This window comes from Diabrotica virgifera, chromosome 5 (genome assembly GCF_917563875.1).
Source record: "Diabrotica virgifera virgifera chromosome 5, PGI_DIABVI_V3a".
Lineage (NCBI taxonomy): Eukaryota > Metazoa > Arthropoda > Insecta > Coleoptera > Chrysomelidae > Diabrotica > Diabrotica virgifera.
The window spans coordinates 125,092,315-125,104,980 of record NC_065447.1 but is presented as its reverse complement, the minus strand read 5'-3'; the positions used below and the strand labels follow the sequence as shown (position 1 = coordinate 125,104,980).

General features: G+C 30.0%; 2 long non-coding RNA genes across 2 annotated transcripts; one reads left to right on the top strand and one right to left on the bottom strand.

The window, feature by feature from the left end:
* The first annotated feature begins 1,545 nt into the window (after positions 1-1,545).
* Positions 1,546-2,549, top strand: LOC126884382 (uncharacterized). Its single transcript, XR_007698002.1, has 2 exons — positions 1,546-2,187; positions 2,272-2,549. It is a non-coding gene; the product is annotated as an uncharacterized LOC126884382 (long non-coding RNA).
* A 4,279-nt stretch (positions 2,550-6,828) lies between these two features.
* On the bottom strand, positions 6,829-9,341 carry LOC126884386 (uncharacterized). The gene is made up of 2 exons (XR_007698006.1): positions 8,975-9,341; positions 6,829-7,017 (listed from the first exon to the last, which is right to left on the bottom strand). It is a non-coding gene; the product is annotated as an uncharacterized LOC126884386 (long non-coding RNA).
* Positions 9,342-12,666: the final 3,325 nt, after the last annotated feature.

The following is a 12,666-nucleotide window of genomic DNA, read 5'->3' as shown; positions in this document are numbered from 1 at the left end:
TATTGAAAACAACTGTTAAAATTGGTCTACGTAATTAAACATATTCCAAAATTTTGTAAAAATGTAATACATTTCAGTTTTCAGCCCAAACTTAGGCCACACACAATGCAATAATGTTCACATTTTTGAACTGTCAATATTTTTATTTTATCATCTATTGTTTAAAAACAATACAGTTGATAAGATACTCTCAGTTGCGGAGAAAGTATTAATAATAAAGATTAATAATAAAATCTAATAACCGTGGAACAGAATAAGCTATCTGACAAATTTTAAGATTTGGCAGTGACATTGACAGTATGTAAATATTAAGTATTTATCCTTCAAAATACACTGCTCAATTTTCTACAAAATACGCTTCAAGAGTCGTATCAGTTTTTTTTTGGAACCAGGTGTACATCTTATCCGATATCCATTTTATTGTACCAGTATTGTATGGGATTATTATTATTGTATTGTATTAAGGATAGGATTGTATATTTGTTATTACAACTGACTGAATGACTAATGTCTATGCCATTAAGGGCGTAGCCGCAAAATTTCGGCTCTAATGCTTTTTAAATGCATTCATTTTTTTTAATTCTGAGAAAACTAATAAGTATTTTTAAAAAATTTAAGGGCAGAATGAAAGATTACGTTATTACCGAGGGCCGAAAGTCCCTGAAAACTTCCATAATGTTTATTTTAATAAGTTACAGTTGTGAAAAAAAAACAGAAAGTGTGTGATTTTTAATTTCAAATACATATCTCATTAAAAAAATTTTGTTTATTCCAAGGGACTTTCAGCCCTGGGTAATAATGTAATCTTTCATTCTGTATTTAAATTTTTCAAAAATATTTATTAGTTTTCTCAGTATTCGCAAAAAATTAATGCAGTTAAAAAGCATTGTAGCCGAAATTTTGCGCCTAAACCCTTAATAAAAAAACTCAAAAAGCAACTAAAAGCTAAAATACACTGGCAAGGGCAACAAAACAGAAAACAAGGCAAAAAATAAAAATCAATCACTTTTCATAAATGACAGATGACAGTTTTCTCAAGATCAACTGGCAACGTTGGATTTCCATAAGAACTTAGCTCTACCCACGGTTCTTAGACATTAGAGAGATATTGCTGAGTCTTTTTTGCACTTGCTGTATTACAGCACGCGTTATTTTGACAGTAGAGCATGCGCAGATGTGATATCTAGCTTACGCTGCGTTATTGGAAATACGGCCTGCCGTTATTAGGGGAGTCGTTACGCTGTGCGGTATTCGTTGCGCTATTTTGTTTTCAGGTTATGTTTGTTGTTTACCTTTCATTTAAACCAAATTTATTCGTAATAATTTGCTAAAATGGGTACCTCAGACAGTAGCAAAGTAGATTTACGTCTGATGACGATTTGTGTTTATTAAAACAAGTTTTATGTCAAAATCCATTGACTTCTCCAGAAAATTTTACGTTAGATCAGGAAAACATGAAGAGGATCAAGGATTCAAGGATCATTTGTTTCTCTTGCCCGATATTTGGAAGAAAATACAAACCTTTCTTCCATCTAAATTAAATTCTGGATGTTGAGTACAAATTAGATAAACAACAACTAATCTTAATCGAGCCGTAAAATACCGCAACCAAAATGTTAAGCAATATCTGCATTTATGAAACGTCTGAGAAATGTCAATTCTGTCAACATAGCGCGGTGTAAATAGCGCAACGTAGGCTGTGTTAAATTTGCAATATCTCTCTAAATATTCACTATTCACGTTACAGAAGTGAGTATGAACCTTGACTAAGCTCTACCTTAATTTCCCGACTCTGCACCCCCACTACTGTTTATATGTGCACGTATTTAACGAATGGCGGGAAGTTTGAAAATGGCCATGACCAACCAGCTAGAGCAATCTAACCTTACACTTACATTTATAAAAGTGTTTTGTTATTGTTTTTGTATAAGTGAACTATTTTAATTTTATCAAATTTACGTTTTATATTAATAAAATGTATCCTTAGAATTTGAGGAACAATTTAGTGATGATGAAAGAATAATATATTTTTTAAATAACGCTTGAACCTGTACCATACAAGAACGAAAAAAGTTATGAAAGAATTTGATGATAACAAATTTTTATTAAGGTTTATAGTTTCCATAAAAATACTGTGAGATAATTTATACAAGAGCTGGTCCCTGGTTTCCATTATGTAATTCTTTAGTAAGTATAGGTAACCTTCCTTTCATGAAAATACATGTTATGATACTTTTTGCTTGATATTTATATCTAATGGAATTTTTTTAGGTAGGTATGATGAGCCTAATATCACAGATCAAGTTTTAATAACATTAAAAACTTATATTATGAGTTGTTTTTATTTATTGTATGGTTTTGGTGGTATACCTATACAAAACAACTACTGAAAGATTTATAAAACCCATGAAGTACTGGCAGATAACATAGTTGTTGATATTGATAGAGAATATGTTAACACAGAAGATATTCCATTTATGAGTACTAATCTATAAACATGTTATAAAATACTATAAAATTTAACATTTATAATAAATATTTAAACCTTTGTTTTATTGTATTTATTAATAGTTTATATTCTTAATATACACTTTATGTTGAACATGTCTTTAATTGAATATTCTAATTTTCAATCAGAAATATATCCTTATAACAAATTCTAAACTGATCCACAATGTCTGAAACATGGTTCGTTTATGAAAATTTATTGTTTTCACTGTATTCGTTCACTCAACCATTCTCTCCAATTCTTTCTCTTTTGCCAGTCCCTTACTGCAGATTTATTCTTTCCATTGCTTGGTCCACTTTATCTCTTCTGAAAGATCTTCGAGTCTGCCTCTCTTCCTTCTTCCTATCAGGCTCCACTCTTTTATCCAATGTTTTTTGCCTGATCTCCTGACCTGTCCGTAACAGATTAATCTCTTCTGTTCTATGCAATCTTATATTTGAGTTCATTCCCATTCTTTTCTTAATCTCTGTGTGATTTATTCTATCTCTTCTTGTTACTCTACAGCTTCTGCTTAGGAATTCCGTCTCTATTGATCTTATTTTGTTTTTGGTTTTCTTATTTATTATCCGATTTTCACATCTGTAAATCAGGATAGGTACTTCTTGTCATGGTGTTATATGTTTCTTTTTTGTTTGTTCACTTGTTCCTTTGTTTGATATAATGAAACCTGAATACTTTTATTTGTCTGTTCCTTTGATTTTTTGACCTTCGTCTATTTGCAGCTGCTCTATTTCTGTATTCTCTTTTGTTAGGTATTCAATTTTTTTTTCGGTCTATTTCCATTCCATTATTTGTGTATTGCTGTTCCAGTTTTTTCATCAAAAAGCCGAGGTCATATTCATCCTGTGCGATCACTATTTGATCAGCAGTAAAACTTAGCATATTCGCCCCGAGCGTTAACAAAGTGTCAAAGCAAAATCGACTGACCTGCTCATGGTGGCGGTTTTTTGAAATTTTATCAGGACGCTTTGTGTATGTTTAAATGAGACATTTAAAAAAAATGCCGTGTCACGCTAGTGATATTATGTATTAATATAAACAGAAATTAAAAACGCACTTAATCTGATATAAATTCTTCACTTTCCAATATTGATTATCAGTTTGATTTTGTATACATAACCTCACTATCGCAGTTTATGTCAATAAATCTTTATTAACGAAAAAGAAAATATTTTTGTTGCACTATAAATTACAGTATAAATTAATAACTAATGAATTCTAACAATTTTTTTCGGTTATTGTTACTACAAAATAAAATATTCAAGTTTAACAAAATAATCCCATAAGACTCAATGTTAAAACGTCCTTACAAAATCTGACAGCGTATCACGTGACTGTACGTAGAGGGGAGACGCACGGAGCCAATATAAAGGTATTTGTTTCTTGCTGGTATTCCCATTCCTTCGCACTTTCTTTTCCATGGTTTCAGGGTTTTTTACTGCAGGGTAGATGATAGCAGTTCTTTTGTAGTTTTAAATGGACTGTCCATATATGGGTATAGTATTTTTACTACAAAAACGTTATTACGTAGGTCAAAATTTTTGACGTAAGAGAACTGTCAAAACATTAGAATGTGACTTTTCATTATTGCCATGATTATTATAAACATGGTAATAATGAAAAGTCACATTCTAATGTTTTGACAGTTCTCTTACGTCAAAAATTTTGACCTACGTAATAACGTTTTTGTAGTAAAAATACTATATGTATATATTATTTGTAAAAGCATGTGATCAGTTTTTTTATTTTTAATGATCTGGAATTCTTGAAAAGTAATGTCCATTTTGTTGTTTATTTCTAAATCGGAAAAAGATTTCCTTTTCAGAATTGATCTTTTTAGGAATAAAAACAAATAATATCAAAACTCAATCAAAATAATTCACAATAATAATGGTAGAGACACTCAAAAAATTTTCCGGGTAGAACGTAATTTTTTAATAATTATTTATTTATAAAGCAGTAAAATGCCACCTGTTAAATGTGAACAGTTATTTCATTATTATTTCAGTTCTTCAAAAAATTTAAAGAAAGTTCCAATATAATAATTATTGGTAAGTAGGTATTTCGTATATTTTTCAAAAGTAGGTATAATAAATATAAATGTTATGTTATAAGTGCCTAGTGTTTACGTTTACCAAATAAAGTTAGGTAAGTCCAAATTCATAGAACGTCAAACTGTTCTTAGAGCTTAGTTGGTGGGGGGTGCCTAGTCGGGAAAATAAGCTCTCGTCAAAATCAATCTTGGCCGAGAAAAGCAGAAGACTCGTTTATAAAACAGCGGTGGGATCACGATCGGTAGAATGGTAGAATGCTGACGTCACGTTGCCTAGCAACCGTCGATTATCGCCTGCAAGCGTAAATTTGGTATCACGATGAATAGAATGGTCGTTTCCAGTCGAATTTTATCCCCACCCTTGTAGAATAAAAATCCTCCTCAAACTACCACTTCTTAGCTGTAGAAAGGACGGTTAATCTCTTTCTTTCTCATGTTAATAAACAAAAACAGAACCAATATGGCAATATGACAGATATTTATTTTTCCCGCTTCCGTATTTTTTGTCTTGTTTATTGTTATTGTTTATGTTCACTAATATGTTTTACATAATATTTCAATCAACGGTTTTTCTCATAGACATGTAAAGAAAGTTTCTCGTGGTTTTTCATAGTGACTGTTTTGCAAAAATACAATTAGTTTTTATTTTGAGATAACTAATATACTACATTCGCTCTCCCGAGATTTTTTTTGAGACATTCGGAATAGGAAACGTACAACACAAAAATTCCTACCTCACACTATTAACTGCTAAAATCAACTCAAATCAACTTAATCTTTCATTAAAAAAAGAAGAATTATTAGAAATAGTGGGAGTGTCTACTCATCTCATAAAATTTTGTGAAGTTTATTTCTACAAAATATTTTTATTTTGTACAATAAATAATTTTCTCATTTGCTATCAATACATTATAATGGTTTAAATAAATAAATATTGATTGGCGTAAGGTTTATGTTATTTTTATGTCTGTTTACTATTAATAATATTGGATATGAGTAGGTGCGTTGGTTTTGTAGTAATTTCCAGTCACTTCTGACAACTGAATTTTTCAAAAAAGAAATTACTAACGTCAGTGTCAAAAAAAATCTCGGGAGAGCGAATGTAGTATAGCAGGATAACGAAGCAACAAACCTAAATAACATGTTTGGCTTTCCTTTATTTGGAGACATCAACTTTATTTCTTCGTGATACTGGTACCTTAAACCTGTACAGAATAGAATTTTGTCTCAAAATAGATTGGTGAATGTATCTACTTACACTGTATGTTTCTTAGATGAATAAAACTTTTTTCTACATAATTGTAGGTACATTTTGATTTTATATACTGTTTAACAACCCATACTTATAGTAAATATATAAACCTACCGCTAATAACCCTAGTGGTTGATGCAGATAAAAAAAAGTTTGACCTTCACTGTGATTGTTTTTAATAAGTTATTTGTAGTTTTTTTATAAAAATTTGTTTGAATTTAATCTTTTGATTAAAATGCTTATTCTTTTGCACATTATTTGTATTCTGAAAGCTTACCTATATAAAGGTGTTTAATGCCTGGTTGCACCAACAGATCTTATTAAACTTTAGACGTGCCTTAAGCTCAGATTGCGAAATATATGTATGTGTGGCATCATTGAGTCTTAGATCAGTTTTCAGCTTGGCACAATGGATTATTTAATTTATTTAGATAAGAATCGAAAATTATGGTGCAATGTGAGTGAAACTTAAAGCGGCCATATCTATGAGCTGAGCTGAGTTTAAGATTTGTTGGTGCTACCAGGCATAAGTTTAGTTAATAAAAATATATGATTTACTATTTTATTGGGAAAAAGCCACAATTTAAGTGAAAAATGAAATTTATTGATGTTTTAACTTCCACTTCCGAAGCAGTTATCGAAATATAAAATATAAATTAATATAATCAATTTTAATTCAACTTATTAATGAGTACTAAAATATTAATTAAGATTTTGTATTTCAATAACGATTTCCGACTTGGAAGTTGAAACGTTAATAAATTTTATTTTTAACTAAATCGTGGAATATTTCACAATAAAATAGTATATTGCATACGATATCACAAAGAAGCAGCTTCAGAACAATATAAAAATATATGTAAATTAACTACAGAGGACAGTCTGACTTTTACAAAATTAACCTTAATTTTTGTGAAATATTTTTTCCCAAAAAATGCATTGTTTCTGCAGAAAAACCTCAGAATCCTCTTACTATTATCATTATAATTTTCAGGTTGAAATAAAAATCAATAATGGGTAAAACAAACTTTATTTAAACTGAAGAAAACATAAAAACAAATATAATCCATGAACATTATAAAAATAACATAAAGACAAATCTTCATAACAAAGTTGTAGTACTTCTCTATTACATCCAAAACATTTTCTTTCATAGGACTGAAAAAGCACACAGTATTGTCTTAACATTGTTTCATACCAAGACTAAAATAAGAACAAAGAATAAATCACAAATAAACCACAAATTTATGTAAATTGAAAAATAATGCAATTTTACTCTCTATGGCCAGTTTCACCAACAACAAATAAATCAGTGAATAGTTTGATAATTTAAAATTAAATTGACAAATTTTCTTTATATAGATATTTAAAGTGAGATTAACTCATCAATTCATTTGAAGAGTAAATATTTATTTGATGAATAAATAAAATAAGTACTATTTGACGTTAGAGAAACATAGTTGTGTCAGTTTTATCAGTTGAATAATTTTATTCATCGAATAAACTACTATTCATCTTTGGTGAAACTGGCCATTAGTCAATGAAGCTTTACAATTATTATTTCTAGTGCAAAAATAAGTAATAATATTAAACTACTTATAAAAATTATTATGAAACTTTAAATAAACATTTCTTTAAGATATTTGATCAATGCATCCATAAAACAAAAGTTTTATGTTCAAAATACTTCATAATAAGATATAAAGCTTCACCGTCCAGCAAAGATAACTAAGAAGTGAAAGTAATCTTTGTCAGAATAGAAATGGAAAATGCTTTGATCTCTATTTTAAACGATCTGCTGCAAAAAAGTTTTACATTTGAGTTTCTCCACATCATGTGTTGCACCTCCCCATCTAGCATCGATGTTTAAAATTTTTAAGTCTGGATCACACACCTAAAAGATTGTAATTTTTTACTTATTCTTTATTTTGTTAGTCAAAGTTTTTTCAACACAAATATCAACAAATACTACAAATTTTTGTGATATTTGCAATATAATATATTATGTGATAATACATTATTTTTATAAATTGATTATTGGCAGCATATAGTACATAATATAATATTACAAGTAAGTAGTGTTATATAACGAGTGTTACAATTTCTACATTTTTAGAAAGATAACTTTTCTATTAAGATAGTTATGTTCCCGTTCCGTTGGAGCAATTATAGCAACATGTGTGCAAACTATGGCCCCTACACAGCCAGGAAAGTTAAACTTCTGCATAAATTTTCTTTTAAAATTCTCTTTTTGAACAAATGTAGTAGGAAAGATAATCGACTCTTCACTTAGATGTTCAATTGTTAAATTTGTTACATCATTTAAACGGTTGCTAACAGTATTTTAGGCAATTGATATAGTAGTTATATATAGGCATAAAGTGAAACGTACGCCGATGTGTTTAGTATATTAGTATACAAAATGTATATACACATCAACGTTCATTTCACTTTATGTTTTGACTTAATTTGTTTGAAAATGAATCGCTACACGTGGGAAAAGTTATAGCGGACGAAAAATAACTGATAGCTCTGACCGACTACTCTTTGATAGGAACTTATTGCATAAAAATAAGTGAGGTAAAAATTTACAGTGAAGGCTCAACACTGCTTGGATGAACGGATTATCACATATTATGAGGTATAAGCCTCTCAAAAAAATAGTTCACCATGTCTGTTGTTAATATAAATAAATCTACAAACTCCTAAAGTAAATGCATCACTTTCCCTTCTCATTATTGTCCTCTATATTATACCTATTTATTTCGTTTCTTAATTGCTCATTTCTTTGTATATGAGCAGGAAGCATCTAAAAGTCGAACTATATCAGTATTTAATATAAACATCAAAATATATTAATAATAATTAAATAGTTCACTATGTCTGTTGTTGATATAAATAGATCTACAAACTCCTAAAGTAAATGCATCACTTTCCCTTCTCATTATTCTCCTCTATATTATACCTATTTATTTCATTTCTTAATTGCTCATTTCTTTGTATATGACCAAGTATCCGAGCAGGAAGCATCTGAACGTCGAACTATATCGGTATTTAATATAAACATCAAAATATATTAATAATAATGATATGAACCTACAACTTATTAATGTGTTATTTTTCCTTTACAGTAACAGGAATTTATAGAAAAAATACCTACATAAAAATACCTTAATATAACAATGTTCTCTAGTCACAGGTAAAATTTAAAAATTTAGTGATTTCTAATAAAATAGTTCCAAACAACCCAAGACAAAAATATACAAATTGAAAATAATCACAAATTTAATCTTTCTTTAGGTTAGCTTTTTGAATACAACCACCACAAAATAAAGACAACCACACGTCAAACAGCAATATTTTTAAGAAGAAGAAGCGATATTTTTAACATGGCTAGTAGAATATCCGAACATTGCCGAGCACCGATTCTACTTTCCCAAGCGTGTTAACGTGATACCAAAATTGTCGATTGTAGAATTATTTTTGTGACGTCAGCATTCTACCATTCTACTGATCGTGATCCCACCACAGAACGTGCTCTTGAGCACGACGTCACAGACATATAAAAGTATTCAGGTGTCATTAGGTCTGTTCCTTTGTTTTAAGTGTAACACTAGTTCTTGAAAAGTGTAAGAAAAGTGTAAAAGTGTTACACTTTCTTGTTTCTTTGTTTTTCTAGTGTTTACACTTTTTTTCACGATACACTCAACTTCTGTCGTAGAACGCGTATAACTCGTTTCTTTGAAATGCTGTAGGAAAAAAAGTGTAACACTTTTCTACACCTACCTCGGGAGAGATTAAGGGCCGGTACTTTATGTCCCGGTTAAACCTCGGTTAGCTAACCGGGGTTTAATCGGGACAGAAAAGTACCTCATAGGGCCTCTTGCGTTGTAATAAAAGCAATTATAATTATTATTATAATTATTTATGAATATAATAATAAGTATAATTGCGTTTATGTCTATGTTATGCATATATTTCTGTCCCGATTAAACCCCGGTTAACTAACCGGCTGTTAACGGAGACATAAAGTACCGGGCCTAAATGTCCAGCAAACGACGGCACTGTTGCCAGATTTACGTTTTTCCTTTTAGCGGGAATTTTAAACTTAGTCTAATGCCACTTTGGTTTTAAAAGAGAGTTCTGCATTCTTAAATTTATAACCTTACTTTTACAAGTAATTAGGATTATTTTATGTACATGTAAATATTGAAACAAGTATTGTACTGTGTCATAATTTAAAACTCATGCTGCAGTATTTTGAAAAAAAAAATGAAGCTCAAAAGAAATATACTTATTATACAGTACAAATTATTTTTTAATGGGAATGGAGATTTACGATTTCAAAGGTGAAAATGTGTTGGATAGTATAGATGGACACTTTTTTATTTTAGTATTAAGTGGTTACATAATTATTCAGAATATTAATAAAATTACTAGTAATTTGAATTAGTTTTAATATGTATTAATTCTCATCATGTATCTGGCTAAATAGCTAAGCGCTAAAGCCGCAAAATAAAAAAATTTAAAAAACATTCTTAGTGGCCTAGCACCTTTACTTTACCTGGAGGCGAGGCGAGCTAATAAATTCTATTTTCTTATTGCAGTCATTTTGTGACGGCTTAAGAAGTTACATAAATCACGTCTTTAGGCTGTGAAATTTTAACTGTAGAAAGACATATTTATGACTTGTATTTACATGATATAGGGCTTTTCATTCACAGTCATTTGTTTCGAGCTTGTGTCATGTGTTGTCTAATATTAATATATTTAAGTCATATCTGTTATTGGTATTGCCAATGATACAACCCAAACACGTATGATGTAGATATATTAATATTATGTAACACGTGACCGAAGCTCGAAACAAATGACAATCGATGAAATGCCCTATTCAATAGGGCTTTTCATTCACAGCTATTTGTTTCGAGCTTCTGTCATGTCTCACATAATATTAACATATCTACGTCGTACGTTATTGGTATATACCAATGATACAAACCAAAGACGTATGACGTAGATACATTAATATTATGTGACTCATGACAGAAGCTCGAAACAAATGACAATCGATGAAAAGCCCTATTGGCGTCTGCATATCAGGATCCGGTAATACTATATTATTTATCTATGATCAGGATATTGCTGGGTGTACACAAGTAAACAACACTTTTTTGATTAAAAAGTTTATTTCATTAAATCAAAACTTACATGGATACAATTTAAATAAGATATTTTTTCTATTTAAGGCAATATAATATAAGATATATATTTTAGTATAACTCTCCTACATTAACAAGCTTTAACACATTCAGTGGCCATGACATATGGGTAGCATCACGAAGGTTTTACCGAAGCTACTGATGATGCATAACTTATGTGAGTAGTACTGTGTAACTAAATTAATGATTTAAGTATGTGGTATTAGCCAAGTGGAGCTTGTTCGAGATGGGCACCAAACGTGTTAATCTGGTCATGCACAGAGAGTTATACTATAATATGTTATATCTCATATTGCTCACTATTGTAATGAGTGAGCCTAGATACACGAACTATAATATATTATTATGGTTCTGTGTATGCAGGCTCACTCATTACTACTGTAGTGAACAATATGAGATGTAATAATATGAGATATACTTATTATATATTATGGTATAGCTCTCCATGAGTGCCAAGTTTTAAGCTTAACTGATAACAACTAACGGATACTCTTTTATCCAAAATTTTATGAAAATTTTGAATGGTCATATTGGTATTAATTCCACAACCCCTTCCTATAACAATAAGCCCATTGTTGGATGCTATTGCAGTAGTTCTACTGGAAATACTTACTAAAATTGTATGTATCTGCATCACTTAGAAGTCTACCCAAAAAGCTATTAATACTGTCTAAACCATCATTAATAGATCTTGTATACATAATAGGATTTTTTTCAGTATCAGATATTTTATTAAGATTTACTTGCCATGCCCTATCTATGTGCTAGGCACTTAACAGTCTATTAGGAGCAATACCCATTACATTTGACAAGGCATTGTAAAAGGTGTCACTTATGCCTGATATGAAAACATTTGACTATACATATAATACCAACACAGACATGTATTTAAAAAAATTGGTAAATTAAAGTAGGTATCTTTTCTATTTGAAAATAAGAAAGCAGTACAAAATCCATTCCCAAATTCATCTTTTACTAATACTGTCATAAGTTCAAAGTCATAGGAATTGAGCCCATGAGTTCCATCGATTGTGATAAAGGATTTACCAAACTTAATTAACATTTCCTTTTGGCACAGCATTAAGGAAAATAAGACAAAAATCATAAATGTTAAATTCAGAATGAATATCCATTAGTATGCCCTGTTGTTTGTAAAATAATATTGGACATGAGTCTGTAAGCATTCAACCCAAAAATAAACACTGGTTGCATCATCATTGTACATATATCCATCTTTCAAATCAATGCCATAAGAGAGTTTAATGTTTGTGATATCTTTTCTTGTAAGTAAATTAATTCTTTTTAATTCACCTCCTATGCTATCCTGAACAGTCTGAAGTTTACTAAAAAAGTAAAATATAGGTACCTATAGGATAATCAAACACACTAGTTTGAAATTGTAAACTGTAGTAAATATTCATGATTAATATTTAAAAAGTGGTTTAGTGGTAACATTCTTGTTTTAAATTATATTGTGTATATCGACAGCGGAAAGGCAGGACCTCGTAACTGAAAATTTGTATAAAATGAGTTACTTCGGTTTTCACTTTAGAATAAGTGTATCGGCACCTAGTAAACAGCTTTTAGAGCTGGGAAAGCCTTTTGGGAGCCTTCCGGAAACTTTCCCAGC